The 19908-nt window shown below is 38.2% G+C and overlaps 1 long non-coding RNA gene across 4 annotated transcripts in view; it reads right to left on the bottom strand.

The window, feature by feature from the left end:
- The window catches only part of LOC127501481 (uncharacterized), a 137273-nt gene that overhangs the window by 114282 nt on the left and 3083 nt on the right, over positions 1-19908 (bottom strand). For 3 of the 4 annotated variants that reach the window (XR_007926615.1, XR_007926619.1, XR_007926618.1), the window contains exon 2: positions 512-559. This is a non-coding gene — a long non-coding RNA (uncharacterized LOC127501481). Of the gene's footprint in view, positions 1-511; positions 560-11923; positions 12464-19908 lie in introns of those variants that run through there. The other variant, XR_007926616.1, reaches the window with a different exon arrangement.

Genomic DNA, 19908 nt, shown 5'->3' on the forward strand with positions numbered 1-19908 from the left:
CCTGTAGCAGAGCTCATGACTCAACATGGAGGGAGATAGACTGAGAATATATGAGAGAGAGAGAGAGAGAGAGAGAGAGAGAGAGAGAGAGAGAGACAGAGAGACAGAGAGAGAGAGAGAGACAGAGAGAGAGAGAGAGAGAGAGAGAGAGAGAGAGAGAGAGAGAGAGAGAGAGAGAGAGAGAGAGAGAGAGAGAGAGAGAGAGAGAGAGAGAGAGAGAGAGAGAGAGAGAGAGAGAGAGAGAGAGAGAGAGACATGGCCACTTGCCTACTGAAAATTTTCCCACCTCTTTCCTATCAGCAATAGCTAAGTTTACCCACAAGTCACTGACAAGTGCTCTCTGAGGACTCAATAGCAGGAAAGGAAGTGTGAAAAAGCCCCTCTGGTGATTATTTATGAATATTCCCCACATTTACACAAGATCAAAATATCTTTCAGTGCTTAATAACTGAGGCTATGAATGGAGCCTTGTGCCGTACTTTGCTTATCCATAGTATATAGAGTTACACACCTTTGCAGAGGAATCTAACATCCAATTGATTCATTCCAAACACAGACCCTGAAAAACACAAACATAAAATTGGACATAAAATACACAGAAGATTCTATCTCAAGGCAGTATGTTAAATACATGTGTTTCTGGATGTGGTACAAACTTACCACGTGCTAAAGGTAGTAGTTAGTTACATGGATGATGGATCCAAAACTGGATTAGGAAGTTTACCAGATTACCAGCTGGTAGTAACCTGGCTGAACTGTTAGACCGCCTTGGTCAAGCTGGTTAGGGCTGGTAAACCTCTATTCTGGTCAGGCTAAGAGACCATATGGCCAATCAGCTGAACACCAGCTTGGTAAGTCTGGAAGACCAGCTTTATCCATCTAAAACCAGCAAATACTTTTGGCTAGTTTAGTGTATGGCTAAACAGTCAACCACCTAATCCAGAAGATAATTCATCTTGGACCTAGAATTTCTTCAGTGTTGCATCAGCAACAGTTACATCGTTACAAAAGCTAGCTTGACCAGCGACAGTCCAACACACTCTTATGGGAAATTGTAAGCATTACTGTTTTGGCGAATTGTTGGATACGTATGATCTCCCTCATACATTTTCGTACAATCTGTTTACACCACACTGGGGTGGACCTTCATGCTTACTTTTTTCTAAAAATCAAACGTTTCCATACAAATTACATTGTACAAAATTCATACAAAATTTCTCATGAGATCATGCTGTTGACAATGTTTAAAATGTCATGAAAACACTATTTTTTTTTTACAAAGTTAGTCTAAAAGGTGCAGTCACATTTACATCGCTCAGTGAAATTTCGCAGGCAAAAGAAAACGGGACTTCACTGTTGGTCGAATTCAAAGTCACCAGAAGTTCATCAGGTTTAATTCCTCATCACACAGATTTCCATTGAAATAATTAGATTTTGCTTACTAAATTTCACTGAGCAACGGTCAGTAAATGTGAATTGGACTACAATTGGGCCCAGTGTTGTGCAGTAAATCCAAAAGAGTTAAGGAAGGAGCTAGGACTAAGACTACGCTTGTTTCAAAGGAATGTCAAGCAAAAACCACTGACCAGCTTGACCACCTTAAGATATTATGACCTTGTTTTTCCAGCAGGGTAGTCCAAGGTAAAGAGAAGCAAGGACTGACAGTATCTCTAGTGCACATATGCTGAGATTGATCAAAATATGGCAGTTCTCTGAGTTCACAGCTGTGCTGCCTGCCTGAGCTGGGCCAAGCTGGCAGTGGTCAACAGCTGAGGCAGAGCTGGGCACCAAAGCAGATCTGTGACAGCCCACATTCCCCCAGCGCAACAGCCAAACACTTCTTTAAAGAGCCTGATTATGCATTCCCAGCCTTCAGCAGTAAAGCGGTCCTTTAAAACGACTGACACTGGATTCTCAGCACTTAGCACTGAGGTTTCTCTTCATAGATCATGCCGCCACAGTCAGAGGAGGTCGATTAAAACACATTCTCAAAGTTCCTTCACACAGCCTGTGAGAGCATAAAGAGAGCACTTGACCTCATAATCAAGCTAATTATTAAAGCAAGCATCTAGCAAAGGCACATTGTGATTAAAAAAGGCAAAACCTGATTCAGTCAGATTTATAAATGTAACTTGGTAACAATGCAAATGCTAAGAGACACAATTTACGTAGGAATTAGCATATGGGTGCCAAGCTATTTTTTACAATGTATTATCTGCAGTTTGTGTGCCAACAATATTTTTCTAATGTACTTTCCATCTAAACAATCTGTCCATCACTGCTAACTGTACAACTGCTGTGTATCCATTGCTTTAAAGTTGCAGTAATCCTGCAAGCAGCTGCAAAGGGCTAAAAAAGCCACATGATTTGAAGCTCTTGCCAGCTGCCTGCCATCTTTGAGTTAAACACACATCAAAAGTTCTTCATTTAACACCCTGGAGGGGGGTAGGGGGAGAGAGAAAGACAGAGATGGTGGGAGAAAGACAAAGAAACAGAGAGGGAAAGAAAATAATGATAATAAATGAAAGCATGTGTGCGTAAGTGTGTGGGGACAGTCAAAGGCCCGTTTTACACCACACGTACAAGCACTAAGCGAAGCAGCAGCATGACTGCAGTTGTTCTTTTACACTGACAGCATTTCATCTAGTAGCTTTTTGTTTATAAACGAACCATTCTCATTCACTCGACTCTTTTTTTCTACTGAAGCCTCTCAGTTTTGATTTCCTGCCTTCGAAGACTGACTATAGCGTGAGCAGATATCATTCGAGTGTGATTCTATCTTCAAAACTATTCACAAATTTTTAACATTGCTTTTCTAAATGTTAGTAACACAATGTTGTCAGAACAAAAAAAAAAAAAAAAAAAAAAAAAAAAGGGGGAAAGTCAGCTGTAAGAGCAGAGCAGCACCTGTACATTTTGTTTTTAAAACACCATTTTTATGTATTTGTAATTGCAGCGTGAATGCATTCATGCCACCTCTGAGCTACATTAAACAGTCAATGTAAATACATCTAAATGCCACTTCATATGCAGCTTCTGTGACACCTCTACAGCGAAAAGGTGGCTTTTGTTGATACTGGTGATTGGCAAGAGCACTGCAGTGTCATATTTATGAATTTATGGATTAAATATAATGAGAGGCAGCATGATGTTCATTCAGTTCGGCATGTTCCAGCAGATGAGAAAATTGAGAAGAAAAAGACATAGCTTATCTGCTTTGTTATCATTTGTGGGGAAATGCTAATGATGCTTAAACACACTTTCTGGAGTCTCTTAGTTTATTTGTACATGCACACATTTAAATAAAGAATGAGAAGACTTGTTTCTGTGTTTGGTTGTCTCAGTGTTTGGTTGAGTGAATAATTCAGTGACTCATTATTCATAACACATAAAAAGCCACTCATTTCTCACATAAATCTGAACAATACTTTTTAGGGAATGCATTCAAATTATTCAAAATCCCCACTATTTGTTTCTGCTAATCTACAGAACTGTAAATAAATAAATAAGTGATTTCTGGGTTAGTACATTTTGTATTTCAGTCTTACGTTATAAAATGGTAATCAGGAGTTAATAACTGCTTAAACTTGACCGTCATGAAATCACATTTACATGAAGGAGAGCACTTTTAGATTCACCATTGGCCAAGCATTCACATCTGCACAACCGTCATTGCAAAAAAGTATGTTTCTGACCAAAGTGTATGCGAGAGGCAGGAAGTTTGAGGGCACTTTAGGTCCTGAGAGTCCTCTTTAAAAAGGCACTGTAATAAAGCCAACGCTAAGAACAGGAAGTCAGGTGATACAGAAAAACACCCGCTCAGTCCATACACCTCAGACAAGCATACGTGAACAGAGAGAGAAAATAGGTACAGAACGCTTAGTCACAGCTTTGAGCTGGGCCGCCACACAGGGCGAAATAGATTTGGTTGTGGTTCCTGGCACAATGAGGTCTTTCACATGCTGCCCTGAGGGTGGTCCACTTTGGCCGATCCTATCAAGCGGCCCTCCACTGTGAGATATCTCACCAGTCACCATGACAACAACCTACCAAACACAGAGCGCTCACACAGGTGCGTCAAGCCACACAGGTGCTTTCGGTCAGAGAATAGAGAGGGGTCATGGGAAAGGATGGAAAAAGAGTGTCTAAAGATAGTAGTATATGAAAGGCTAGTAAGCAAGCACAAAACAAGACCGTACCAGTCTTTTTAAATCTACCCACCGCCTACTGATATTGGTGGCCTCACAGGGGAGCCAATGACTTTACATTTATGTAAAGGTCAGATCTATATGTGAATTACTCACATGCGTGCACACACATACTCAAACAGGAAGTGTGATGCACAACAACAAACGCGTGTGGTTACTTATTTTTCTATTTGCAAATCCTCTCATAAGGAAGAGAAACTAGATCTCCAGGAGTCAAATTGGGGGCCCGCAAAGGGGTCAGCAGATAATTTGAGAAAAAAAATAAATATTTATATAAATATTAAAAATATTAATATAAAATTTTATTTTATAAACCGTAATATGTTATGTTCAATTCTAACTTTTTAGCGCATTTTGCAGAATTTGGTATTACTGATTAATTCTGCTTTTCACAATTAGTCAGAAATAATGTGATAAATCACAAACTTATTTTATTCTACTGACCATGCTAGTTTCTAAACCGTCAAACATTAAAACTTTTTTTTAAATGTTTATATTTCTTATATCACTTTAACTGGGGCTGAAAAAAAACACAGTGTCACCATACAAAATAAATATTGTCTAGATAATATAATAATAATAATAATTTGTATTGGCTTCAGTACAGTAACAATATCAATGTCATACAATACTTTAAATGTCATTAAAATATCACTCTTAATATTTTCACACACTATATAAATAGACCTTTATTCATGAAAATATACAGCTGCCTGTATATTTTAGGAATTGGAGCCCTTGCAATTTCTGGGAGTCCTTGGCATCAAAAAGTCCCTGTCCCAACAGAAATGAAATAAAATGTAGAACAAATGGAGACTTTTGCTTCCCAATAAAGTCACGCAGTCTGTGATGGACAGATCGTTAACAGCTGGTCTATGTGTTAATTACAGTACATCAGGCAGGACATCCAAATGCTCGCCTATCATTCATTGACCTCAAATATGGCTTATCTGACACATGCATGTAGTAGCAACTTACATGGCCGCTCACTTTAAGGTTAAGGTAGAAAAATGCGGGCTATTTAAGTGTTTGTGTGGAGTGTGAAAGCTGAATAGTAGCACGCTTACTGCATGACAGCTAACATGGAGGCGCCGGTGCGATAACTTGCACTTAAAATACTCCATTTTTGGTTATACAGATAAGAGTAATACATCTTTTGAATTTGTGAAGAGTTTACTTTTATTTGTGTGCGCTTACAATAACATCAAAACGTGTTTTTTTTTTTTGTTTTTTTTTAAATAACGAAAGCAAACAGGATGTACCTTCTGCCGTCTCTCTCTCTGTGAACTTGAGCGTGCCCCAAAATAGAAAAACCCAAAACCCAAATACAGAAAAATACAACCAAAAATACAGAAAACACTAGTTTATCAATTAATTATTAAAATGTTAAAGCAATCTCCCTACTGTTTTCCCCCAATGCATTCATAATCATTACTTCTGCCAGTGAGCTATGGCAAGCTTTATGCGTGCACTTGAACGCTGATTGGGCTATAGGCATTAAAGGCTCTTTATTATGATTAATATGGTTTATTAGTAAACGTGTGATTAGTCAACTAATTGCTTAAAATGAAGACTACTATTTGACCAGAAAAATCTTTAAATCGAGGGCAGCACTAGACTTTATTCAACAATTTCTTCTCTTCCTTGTCAGTCTCCTACGCTGTTGACATAGTAAACAGTGCAGCACTCCCGGGTTCTATGTCAGAACGCCGGCTCAGTAGGGAAGAGAAGAAATTGTTGAATAAAGTCGTTATTTTTGTTTTGTTTTTGCACACAAAAAGTATTCTCGACACTTCCTAACATTAAGGTTGGACCACTGTAGTCACATGGACGATTTTAACAATGTCTTTACTACTTTTCTGGGCCTTGAAATTTGGAATGACATTGCTGTGTATAGGGAGATCAGAAAGCTCTCGGATTTCATCAAAAATATCTTAATTTGTGTTCTGAATGAAGGTCTTACGGGTTTGGAACGACATGAGGGTGAGTACTTAATGACAGAAATTTCATTTTTGGGTGAAATAACCCTTTAAGGAGAAACATCTGAAACAAGATTATTACTTAACTGAGTAATTCATTAATTCTCTTAAAGTGCAACATCTGAAGAATAAAAATTTCTCCTGGGCTCAGTTGCTACCATGTTTGTTGATGTCTCCTTTTACTACCAAGTCATTTTGTGAAACAAGACCAATTTGAAAGGTTGAAATGAAGAAAGCAGAGGGCTTTTAAGTCACCGATTATTTTACGACCTGTCACAGGAAAAGAACCAGATATAAACGTATGCCTTGCTTAGCATCAAACCCATGAGCGTGGGGTAGATGAAACCGGTAGCATGCTGAGAAGTGTGCATGTGCTAAAGTGAGAGGAGGTGGGTGTGCTCCTTCCCTTGCATGTGTGAGGTGGGCAGAAAGCTGTGTATTTTTGTTTAAAGTCTGTGCCCAAGTAAAACATAAAGGCATCATTACTCGTGTGGACCCTTGCTGAATGAGCAATCTCCCCGCTTGAGCACTGACGCTGCCTTATGGATAACATACGTCTGCGGGAAAAAGGGAGTTATAGAGAGCGACGAAATGAAAATAAAAGCTGCGTATCAATAATCATGTTTGACAACGGCAACTGACTGGAACTGGAAATATTTCAGAGAGGAACGCAACTGTGCGAGATGCAGCAGTTCATAGGGTGTGTTTTGTCAAAGGCGGCCACTGTTTCTGCTGCCAAAAGTTGCATTCCACCTCCAGACTGGACGGCTTTAGGATCTGCATGCAGGCAGGAAGGGGGTATGGTGATTTTCATCATACTTCACTAATGTTCTGTGTTTTGATACCGTCAGAATTAATGAGGAACATATCCACCTTGCAAATATATCAAACATCTAGTCCATACATCAAACCACTGGCTAGGAAAATAAACGCTGACTTATCATACAGCGGCTCCAGTTCTCCCCAGAAAGCAATAAATGTTCCCTCAAATATGTGGTTATTTTGAACTTCAAGAAATTTAATATAGATATATTAAACAATTGAAGCAAGTGTACTTGTTAAATGGCTGAAAGCTGAAAGTCTTGAGCCCAGAATAGAGCTGTAGGTTGTGCCCTCACATGACACTTTATTTACAGAAATCCAACACTGTAAGTGTGAAAGTTTGTCTATGTGTTTCTGCCCAGTCAGCCCAATGGCAGAAAGAAATGATGTGCATGCAAGGAATCAGCCAGAGGATTAGAGCACTCTTTCAACTTTGCTGCCCTCCCTCTGTTAGAATATTATGTAGAGTGTATGTACAGTATGATTTAGTAGAGATCGGGTTGACTATATAGAATAATAATACAGTAGTCAACATTTGAAGTGGATCAAAAAAGTTCAAAGTTGTCCTAAGGACTAAGCTGTCCTAAGGAGAAGGTTTTACGACAACTTTGATGAAAGGTATTGATCCACTTCAAATGCTGAATACTGTATATGCATGTGAGGGACAAGTTTCCCTCAGATGGGAACCAAATCTGAAAAATCTTTTGGGAATTTCCTCAAATGAAAAAAGCGGTTAATAAATAAAGTAAATAATACTAAGGATTAGGATTTTTGTAAGCGCTAGTGCTTAACTTTATTTAGAACAATAGGAGCCTATGGTGTACCCCGATTTTGCTTTGTGGAAGTCATGAAATTACATAAATTATATTTCTCAAAGAAATGTATTTATTTATTTTTACATTGTGAGATTTTTATTATATACGCACACACATTTTATTCTCATTAGTGCTTTTAATTTATGCTTAAAGAAATCTATACTTCAACTTACAAAAAGAATTAGAAAAACATGGAGAAGCAAAAAGAAAAAAAATACCACACAAACACACACACATGCATACACCGATCAGGCATAACATTATGACCACTGACAGGTGAAGTGAATAACACTGATTATCTCTTCATCACGGCACCTGTTAGTGGGTGGGATATATTAGGCAGCAAGTGAACATTTTGTCCTCAAACTTGATGTGTTAGAAACAGGAAAAATGGGCAAGCGTACGGATTTGAGCGAGTTGGACAAGGGCCAAATTGTGATGACTAGATGACTGGGTCAGAGCATCTCCAAAACTGCAGCTCTTGTGGGGTGTTCCCGGTCTGCAGTGGTAAGTATCTATCAAAAGTGGTCCAGAGAAGGAACAGTGGTGAACCAGCGACAGGGTCATGGGCGGCCAAGGCTCATTGATGCACTTGGGGAGCGAAGGCTGACCCGTGTGGTCCAATCCAACAGACGAGCTACTGTAGCTCAAATTGCTCAAGAAGTTAATGCTGGTTCTGATAGAAAGGTGTAAGAATACACAGCGCATTGCAGTTTGTTGCATATGGGGCTGCATAGCCGCAGACCAGTCAGGGTGAGCATCAGAACTGGGTAATGGAGCAATGGAAGAAGGTGGCCTGGTCTGATGAATCATGTTTTCTTTTTACATCACGTGAAGTGTGGGTGCGTCGCTTACCTGAGGAACACATGGCACCAGGATGCACTATAGGAAGAAGGCAAGCCGGCAGAGGCAGTGTGATGCTTTGGGCAATGTTCTGCTGGGAAACCTTGGGTCCTGCCATCCATGTGGATGTTACTTTGACACGTACCACCTACCTAAGCATTGTTGCAGACCATGTACACCCTTTCATGAAATGGTATTCCTTGGTGGCTTTCAGCAGGATAATGCGCCCTGCCACAAAGCAAAAATGGTTCAGGAATGGCTTGAGGAGCAAACTTAAAGGATCTGCTGCTAACATCTTGGTGCAAGATACCACAGCACACCTTCAGGGGTCTAGTGGAGTCCATGCCTCAATGGGTCAGGGCTGTTTTGGCAGCAAAAGGGGGACCAACAATATTAGGAAGGTGGTCATAATGTTATGCCTGATCGGTGTATATATAAACACACACATACACATTGTGCTGGACAGATTAACTGTAATCCATTACTGAATACAAACTGCATGATAAGAATTATAGTAACAGTTAGTAACATAATTATTACATTACACATTTTAGGTAATATAATCAGATTACTTTTTAATTACTTTTGACCTGTATCTTGTAGCATATTGAAAAATTCAAAAAGAAAGAACATTTGTTCCACTCTGTGTTATCAACAACATGATATGTAAGGCTCTCAAACTGGGGTTTTTGTAGGAACTGCAGAGGGTTCGTAAATTGATGAAAAACTAATAATTAATTAAGAAAAATATTTTAAAACAAAAATAATTAAAAAAAAAAAAACACATACTAAAAAATATTTTACTTATGCTGTGTGTAATTATAGCTGTCTAACAAGTGGCAGTTCTTGTGTGTGCAATTCCACAAAACTGGAAGACTTTGCAAACATATTTATATGAAAAATTTACTGGCATTTTGTGAATATTAAGTAATCATGTAATCAATAAAAAAGTAACTGTGGTCTGATTTCGAGCATTTTAAAATGCAATATAATCTAATTACCAGTATTTAATTTTTGAAATTACGTAATTCAGATTAGATTACATAATCAGTTACTACTAGGGATGCACCAAAATTAAAATTTTGAAACCAAATATTCTGGATGCACTTGGCCCCAAAAAAAAAAAAAAAAAAAACGAAACCGAATGACTTTTTTAAAAATAATTATTCATTTCTTATTTTAAATTAGTTTTTTTGTATAATTGTATTATTAGACTTTTTAATTAAATTCAATAATTTTACTGAATCTGAATTTTAAAAAAGTTAAATAAAATTTTGTTGGATCCCTAGTTACTACCCAGCATTAGATTACATAATCTGTTACTCCCCAGCACTGTATGTATGTGATAACCATCAATATTTAAAAAAAAAAAAAAAAAAAAAAAAAAAAAACACACACAGGGAAGAAGGTTTTTCCATAGTCTCAGACTGTCATCAGTTCGTTAGCAGAGAACTCCATGAACTGGTGTCTGGTGTCAGATAACAGAGACATACAAAATGAGCAGTGCTGTGGGTCCCAAGGACCAGGAGCAAAAGCCACTGGTACAGACACTACAATGTCAACATACTCCATCAAAATGACTAATGGCCTAGCACCACGTTTCATTATTTTTCATAGATCAAGTCAACATGACTAAGCTGGACTTGTCCAGGCTGAATAAATGCAGCTTGATCTTCAACTAGTCACCTACAGGGGCACAACATATGTGTACAAACTGTTCCCAGTACAGCACAGTGAATCAAAGACTCAATGTGTGGCCGAGTTCCTTGAGGTCATAAACCTCATCAATGCTAAAGTAAACTTTGTATTAAGCAGAGCTCGGTTTGTCCCCCTTAGCTAGTAAGCAATCAGCTATGACTGCACTTACTTCAGAGAACATGGGCTGTAGTTGGCCATTACACGCTGTGCTGAAAAGCCAACAGTGATGCATTAGTTGCTAATAATAAAAGAAGCACCGTGCACCATTCTAACACCCTTGATTGGTACCTTTTATAAAAGCACAAGTCTGCCACATGAATTTAGACACTTAATGAGACAGGATTCTCTTTGGCACACCACAGTTAGAAAGGGATTAATAAAAAAAAATAAAAAAAACGACAAGTAAAAAGGGTAAATGGCGCCAACACTCTTCAGATTCTAAGAGAAGTTGTCGAAACTGCAGCATTAGGAATACAAATGTTAAAGCCAACTGAAGAACAACTCCATCCAATACCGCCAGCTCAGACTCCATGAGAAGTTTTAAAACCAATTAGTGAATATTGATGAAGCAACTGAAGGTATTAGGTGCCACTAATGAATTAAAGGCCAAGAGCTTAAGACCATTATTTCCAAAGTAAAGGGCTCCACTGACAAACCACTACAAGCGCTGCACTTCACAAGTGACAGCTTTAGCACGTCTTTTTACACATACAAATTCTTAATTACTTTATATGAGTAGAGCTCAGATGACTATGGCTACATTTACACCGCAGTTGAACACAACCCATATATTTTTATTCCCCTTCACGTGTAATACAGATGTTTTTTTTAAATATGATATTTCACACTGAATGTCATATTAAAGTATACTATGAAATCTGTTATGTTGGTTTCATATGGTTATGAAGTGTTTTATACCATTTTCAAGTTTCTAGTTATTGACTCTAAAACTGTAGTGTAACCAAGTAAAATTTTCCTTATACCTTGGATACATGTCAGTGTACACACATTTTTTATTTATTAAAAAATTAATTTTTAAAATTTAAAAACTATTTTTTTTTAATGTATTTTCATGTAATAACTCATGTTTTTTTTTTTTTTTTTTTTTTTTTTTTTAAACAAATGCCATGAATTATGAATTCAATTACATTTTTTCAGGGGTCACATGACATTTAACCTGAACTAGCCTTGCCTTGTCATAAAAAGGTAAAATTATCATACATTTAAGAGACTTGTTGACCTTGACATACAATAATGAGGGTCTGCAAGGGTCCTCGTTTTTCCCTATATGTTGTTTACACCACATGATTTGGATGACTTAAATATATTATTAAAAGAATATATTATTATTGTCATGGTTATGGACTCTTATTTTGATGTTCTGTTTTCTTTCCCTGCTCTGTTTAGTTTCGGTTTCCTTGGTTTCTGATTATGTTTTTTATTTCTTGTATTCTTCTAACTATCTCCTGCATTTATAAATAAAGCATTAAGTATCCATGTTGATTATGACACGTTACAGAATAACCAACCTTAAAAAGAGAAAATGAAATGGACTTACAAGCACAGAGTCTCCTCCTCCGTGAGCGGAGTACGTGGGGTGGGTGTTGCTGCATAGCGGTTCCCTTATCACCATCTGTGAGGCAGAGAAGGAGCCCGAGCCCGTGCCAACTACAGACCACGAGCTAGAGTCTGCCACCTTGGTCCTCCAGGCCCATGACTCAACCTCAGCCTGTCAGCACATCGGCTCCACAGTGGTCCGTCAGCCCTAGGACTCCTCCGGGCTCCCTCGTCCCTCCAGTCAGCCTCAGTCAGTCGTCACTCTGCCTCCATCACAGACTTCTGGGACTCCGGCTGTGCCTCGACTCCCCAGCCCTTTGGCTCCACTGGGCTCCTTCTTCCCTCTGGCTTCCCCGTCATCCTCACCCCCTCCGTCGTCGGCCCAGTCTGCCAAGCCCCCATCTTCAACTTGGTTCCACGAGCCAGCAGTTCCACCTTGGGCTTCCTGACCGTAGATGCCGCCCTAGTCCATCAGCCTCTCAGCCTGGATCTCCATCACTTTTGGCTCCACCTGAAACAACACACAAGAACAAACCTCTTCCAAAAGCTCAAACGTACTGCGTAACACATGAGAATTAACCTCACTGGTTACGCAGCACGTTTGAGCTTCTGGAAGAGTTTTGTTCTTGCGCGTTATTCATGTTCATTTGAGCTTCTGCTTATGTTCGCTGATCAATGTTTACATGTGAGTAAAAGCCTTAATTAAATTTTTTCATCATAAAAAAAAAAATGATCGAGTCTCTTCAGAAAATTTGGACTAAACCGCTCGATTCATATGGATTAGTTTTCCGATCTCTATGATCTTTTTGAAGCGTTCGTTGCAAGTGTTCATTGCAAAGGCAGTCAATGAAAAGACAGACATCTCTCATATTTCATCAAAAATATGTGTTGTGAAGATGAATGAAAGTCTTACGTCTGACAATTTTCAATGTTCAAGTCTTAAAGCCCCCTGTAGTTAATAATTCTATCCCTTAAAACTCAACTTTGATCACCAAAATGACATATTTAAATGTTTTTCCTGTGGAAAAAAAATCTTCATGCCTTAAAATAGCTTGAATGTAACTCTACACCCTTGCTTAATTTAGTATACACGGATCTATGAATATGCTAATTAGCCCCGCCTCCACTCACTCGCATGAGCTCAGAGATCCACTCGGTCAACTTACTGAGGTAAACGCTGCACAATGGTATAGCTTTTTACAACGTCGGACACATAACGGTAACTGATATAATTAGATTTTCGCTTGACTAAGTTATCAAACAGCTAATAATGTATTGCTAATGTTACACAAACCATGTTCCTGCTTGCCATTTCAGATCTGCCTTCTAAAAATCAGCATCCTTACAAACGCTTTGAACAACTCAGAAAGTCAGTGGAGAAAGGCATATAGTTCATCATAACATCACAATATACATCATACACCCGCTATATTGCTAAATCTACCCAATTTTTCATATCAACAGACAAATATACCAGGATAACCTGGCTTCTCTTGAGACTCCCTTGCTTCAGAGTGGTCATAGTTAATGATATGCTAAAGCCCGCCGGCAAGTTGATGTGATTGGTTACAAGGTAGTTTGTGACGTAAGAAACATGCGATTTCAAACTGTGTTTTTGAAACCGTCTTTAGATCCCTGCAGTTTTAAAGAGAAAATACTTAGCAATGGTGTTGATTTATGAATTTGCACATGGTTGGTCTTAATGCATATTAAAACACCACATAGACTTATAAACAACATTAAAAACTTGATTTTCACCCCAGGGGGTCTTTAAGACAAGAATTTCCACTGACCTCAACCGAAAGAGTAATAAGTCTTGGATATGTGGTTCTTAATGGCCAAAGCGTCTCAGAGACTGTGTGTGTCATGACCAGGATGTTTCCAACAAACCAAGTAATGGCTATCACTCACAGTAATTCACTGTCCCCATTTAACCTTCCTTAGTATAAAGAAATAATTCACATTTGGTTTTAAGCCGCCTTGAACACCAGCCAACTGGATAGGGGTCAGAAAAGAGTTTAGAACAATCTACACCCTAACTAGTGGTGCAACCTCCTGCGGATTGTGAACTGTCAATACTGAAACACCCTCCGCCTACTTGCTTTAATGAATCTGCTATAATTCACAGGCACATTGGCAGATGTTCCAAAGGACTGCCACTCTCTCATTTGTGCCGCCCACCTCAAAGCTCTCGTTTCAGATCTAACTCTCATAATCAGCTACAGAGTGCTGAGTCTTCTCATCTTTTCTAAACCACCGCACATTAACTAAAAACTTCTCATGGGAAAATATCTCTCACCTTCCAGTTTATGCGGCTCAGACATGGAAGAGCTCCTTGTCAATACAGTGTTCAAAGGTGATTACTGCAAACTGCAAGTTTAGATTGCAGTGAAGACTGTTTAGTCTCTCTCCACCATGTGAAAGGTTCTCTGTGACTGGGTCTCTTGTAGTCCCAGAGCATTATTCAATCCTCTCAGAACCATGTGGAACTGCTTAAACACACACGCACACACACACACACAGTGAGTGAAGCCAATCTCCAACTGTCACAGGACATTGACCTCCATCCTCAAGTGCAATATACAGTGATTGCTTTCACAGATGTGTTTTGTACTAACAAAACTTATAAAGAGTTTTAGCAACTCTTTCCCTTTTGGTTTATCTCTAATTCTCACCTTATCGCATCCCATATTTTAGATTACATTTTATAGCCCTGAAATGCATGAAATAAAACTCTAATCTCTAAAAATATGATATTCCATTCAATTAATTAGTCAAAATTAAACATTTTAATTAGACAAATATAAAGGTTCCAAAAGGAGGTTTTTGCAGCAATGTCATAGAAGATTCATTTTAGGTTCCCCAAAGGACCTTTTAGTGAACAGCTCATAAAGAAAATGTAAAGAACATTTTAATAATTTAAAAAACCTTTTTCCACTATAAAAGAACTTTGTGGATTGAAAAGGTTCCGTGGATTTTAAAGGTTCTTCATGGAACCATCAATGCCAATAAAGAACCTTTATAAAACCTTTTAATAGTTTTAGTTAAAGGGTTAGTTCACCTAAAAATGAAAATTATCCCATAATTTACTCACCCTTAAGCCATCCTAGGTGTATATGACGACTTCTTTCTGTCAAACAGTCAGAGTTAAAATTAAAACATATTCTGGCTCTTCCAAGCTTTATAATAGAGCGAACAGAATCGATATTTTGAAGCTCAAAAAAGCACATCCATCCATCTTAAAAGTAATCCATACAGCTCCAGGGGGTTAATAAAGGCCTTCTGAAATGAAGTGGTGCATTTTTGTAAGGAAATCCATATTTACAACTTTATAGAGGTGTGCACAAATAGTGGAATATTCGATCTGTAATTAATATTCAAAAAATAAAAATACTACTTGAATTTTACTATGTTGCTTTGCTGGCCATAAATGCAGTGAATCCATGATAAATCCTAAGCACTAAAACTAGCAGTTATAATCAAATGCACTATGTGGCGCTGTGAAGTGTGTTTAACAAGTTTATTGTATTTGATCATCACATAATGTTGTCTTCTGCCACGCGAAGTTTGGAATTACTTAGATGAAAATGATCTTACAAAATGGAATTACTTTTGATCAAATGAATTAATGAAACCGAGTTATCATAATATCACCACGATAATGAGAAATCACATGAAATCAAAACACCCGTCGAATGAGGAAAGACAGCTGTCCATCACTGCATTCACGACAGGTAAGTGCAGCTGTACCCCAAGTGAGCAGAGAAGATAACTTATCCGATAGAAAAATGATCGAGACATAAACTTCCTTTAGGTTACGTCGAGGGAGACATATTTACGAACAGAAAGAACAAAGTGCTGTTAGAATCTTCGCTTAGCACACCTTTATCTTTATGCCTCTGCAATGTCTGTCAGCGCAGCGCATTTTCTCACCCGAGCATGTGGATATTGTTTTTCTCAACATGAACATGTGAAACAAAATAAACATGATAACCATATACTGATTCAAGTGTATTATGTACGTTCTGTATGATAACTGGCGCTGTCTGCTTTATTAGCGTTTTTAGGAGCTTGAGTTTGTTGCCCAGCCCTATTTGTTTGAACCGCGAGAGGCGTCTACTTTCACCTAAGCTTACACTACTCCTACATCCTATGTCAAATGCCGGACCTCCACTCTCTCGCGAACGGACATTACAGGAAGCTAGTGATTCTAGTTTATAAAGTTATAAATATGGATATTTCTCTTTAAAAAAACAAATCACTTCGCTTCAGAAGGCCTGGAGCCCCCTGGAGCCCTATGGATTACTTTTAAAATGGATGGATGTGCTTTTTGGGGCTTCAAAATATTGGTCACTATTCACTCCTATTATAAAGCTTGGAAGAGCTGAAATATTTTTTAATATAACTCCGATTGTGTTTGACTGAAAGAAGAAAGTCATATACACCTAGGATGGCTTGAGGGTGAGTAAATTAGGGGATTTTTTTTTTTTTTTTTTTTTTTTGAGTGAACTAACCCTTTAACAATAACACTCGTCAATTCCATGCTTTAAGAGGCCTCTAAATTAACTGTAAACTTTGTTTGTAAAACAATCAGTTAGCCTACTTACAAAAAGAATGGAGATGACATTTTCAATAAATTAATTAAAAAGAAAATATATAGTGCACTGCACATACAACTAGCATTTTGTAGAGCACAAAGATTAAATAGACATTAAGTACAGTAATGCATGCTGAATTAATTGCTGAAAATAGCAAAGGAGAAAAGTATGAAGTCTTGTGAGCCCACAAACTACAAAACAGCCAAACCATAGAAATTTATCTCATTCAGCTCAAATGACATTTTCCACAAGAGTCAACTAATAAGGAAAAAGGAATAACAGAGGAACGAATTCAAGAAAACAGAAGTAATATGTAGGTGTCAGGGTGTGAGTGAGTAGTAGCCATGGAAAACAGGCAAGAAGAGGAAGAGAAGAGGAGGTTATTCTGGGTGGAACAAGGAAGCTTGGAAGTCGTGTGCCAATCTGAACCATAAAGGGATTTTCTGATGAGAAAGCAGGAGAGAGGATGGGAAGAGAGAGGATAGGAGACTTCACAGTACAGTAACATCTGTGATGCATTTGCATTGAGCTGTGAATAGAGCACCAGGTTCATGTTCTCCTTATGTGCTGGAGAGAAATTCACAACCGAGTCACTGCTCAGGATATCTGCAGAGCCAAATTTAAGACTTTAAAAGACATGCACAAATGAAATTAATACTGTACTGTATACACTGTTAAATCATTTAAATACCTTTAAAACTAAATTTAATCAAACTGAATTAAAAACATTTAAAGATATTTTAACGCTTTCCCCGCCAGCTTTTTTTTTTTTTTTTTTTTTTTTTAAGTTGCCAGCCAGCGCCAGCATTTTTGTTCATTTTCACCAAAATTTGAGAGCGATGATCAAAAAATAGATCGAGCAGATCACGTCGATCAACGCCCCCAAAGCTTGCACAGTTACAATGTACATTTCTTGTTGGGTTCGACATTTCATTCAGTAACGTTATGCAGTTTTGATTTGATTGATGCCGTTTAATCTTTAATGACCGCGTTAGCTTATGGGCGTAAGCAATGCTTATATCTCTTGTTTCTGCTTCTTCACCTGTGTTTTGATCTGGAGATTCTGTACTCTTTCAGAAGATGCATAACAGTGTAAACATGGCTTGCCAGAAAACTTCGTCAATGGCAGGGAAGCGTTGTGTCATAAATGACGGAAAATTCTGTCAATGGTAGGGAAAGAGTTTAGGACATGCGGGTGCCCTGTCTATACCATTATGGTAACACATAAATAAGATGTAACATAAAACCCTAATGCACATAACTGATAACAAAAAAAAAACTAAGAAAAAACAATTATTACATTTAAAACCCCATCAAATTTTTGGGGGAATTCTCGAAATGTCAGTTTCAGGCAGTTTCAAAATAAGATGATATGAAACGGTGCTGAGAAGGACAATACTAATATACAGAAGGTGCACACATTCACACAAAACACTAAACACCACAATGGTAACACACATGAAATTTTAAAAATGCAATAAACATTAATTTAACAACATTCGATGTAACATAAAACCCTAATGTACATAACTGATTAGAAAAAACTAAGAAAAACTAAGTAGTAAGAGTTATTTCAACGAAAATACATCAAATGTGAAGTACCACGCAGGGAATTGTGGGAATGTCGTTACGGTTTTTCACTGTAAATTATACAATGACTTGTTATTTTTCACTTCCAAAAACTGTAAATTTAATGGTATTTTACTGTAAAATTACATTAAATGTACCGTTAGATCTATTACAGTTATTCACCATTTATATTACGGAAACTTTCTGTAAACCAATTAACTGTTTTTCACCGTAGTGTTTTTACAGTCTTTTATCGTTAAAATCACGGTCATTTTTTACAGTGTGTTCTGTATGTGTATGACACTGTATACCTTCTATATATTAGCATTTACCTCAGCTTGTGGAAAAGTTATTTGCGATTAACTTTACTACCTGTGATGTACTTGTGATTATCTCTTTACCACCTGTGTTTATATGGTGGTTGTCAACAGATGTTAAGGTACAAAACAGATTTTGGTAGCAGTATGGCCTAATTCAGCAGAAAGGTGCTGTTGGATTTATGTCAATTACAGTTTTAAATTGTAAAATGTACAGGTTGTTATAATGTGTTCCCAGCCCTTCTTTATCCCTTTTTACTTATTTTTATCCTTAGTTAGGCTCTGTATGATAAACATAAGCATTAAATAGAGCAACATACTCAAAAAGGCCTGTCAACTCCATATAAAAACCCTATGGGAACCCAGATGTGCCCTTCAGTCTTTCCAAAAAGTGTGAAGAACATAGGGCAGCTCCACTTCAAAACAACATATTTATAATAAACTCTTGCAGAACAAAGCATCGACGCACAGCCGTGACGCAAAGCTCCTCTTCAGCATATGTGCGTGCTCAAACCACACATAAACATGACATAAACTTATACCAGTTGCTCCCAGCCAGAAACCGACAGCTTGTCACATGAGAGTGCCGGAGAACTTCAGAAGTGGTGCGGCTGGGCAGAGCCTGTGGAGCCCTGCCTGCGCATCCCTACAATTTAGCACCGTCAGCAAATTCGCACTCAGTTCCAGGACAGTAAAACATCAGGCTTTCTTGGCTGCATAGAGAGAGATAGACGGGGAGTAAGTAAATCAAAGCATATGCTGACAGAAACTCACTCTAATTTCAAAGGCCTCTACCACGATCTTGACAAGGCCCTAAGATACCAAACTATTAAAAACATAAGGGGGTGCCAAAACAACCGCTGTGATGCTGGGAAGAAAATTAATGCTGCGGATGATGCCTGATGTCACGGCACAGCCGGAGAGCTTTTACTCCAAAAAACCTCTGAAATCTGAAATTAATTTCAGAAATAAAGACCCTTGTGCTGAACAGATGCATAACTACACTGGAAACCATAGGGAGCCGGTGCAGTTTCCAGGCACGGAAGCGTTTTCGGTTCATCTCCCTCATCCTAAAGTACGTCTGTGAGCTAGAAGGTGTCTATTTACCTTTCCACTAAGGAGACAGAAGTGGGCTCATGAGTTCAAGACAATAGAGCTGCCAGAACCAGAATTCGCTCCTCTACCACTACCTCTCACACACTATGATTTATGGGTAGTAATTACTTCACTGCCGGTGACATCATCTCACCACGCTTCCCGCACAAAAGTGACTAATTAGCTGTGCTGTCTTCTGATGCCTGCAATGTCTTTTTTTTTCCTCCTATTTTTTGTATGGAAGACAAGGCATGTCAAAACAAGACATTTCAACATCCCAAGGCAACACAGCTATCTCTGTAGCAACCTTTCTAAGCAAGCATACATTAATACACCATGTCTGTCGCTCTCTCACACATTCACAGTCACAGACAAACACAGTGTCTCTAAACCCCAGCAGACGCCTT

This window comes from Ctenopharyngodon idella, chromosome 19 (genome assembly GCF_019924925.1).
Source record: "Ctenopharyngodon idella isolate HZGC_01 chromosome 19, HZGC01, whole genome shotgun sequence".
Lineage (NCBI taxonomy): Eukaryota > Metazoa > Chordata > Actinopteri > Cypriniformes > Xenocyprididae > Ctenopharyngodon > Ctenopharyngodon idella.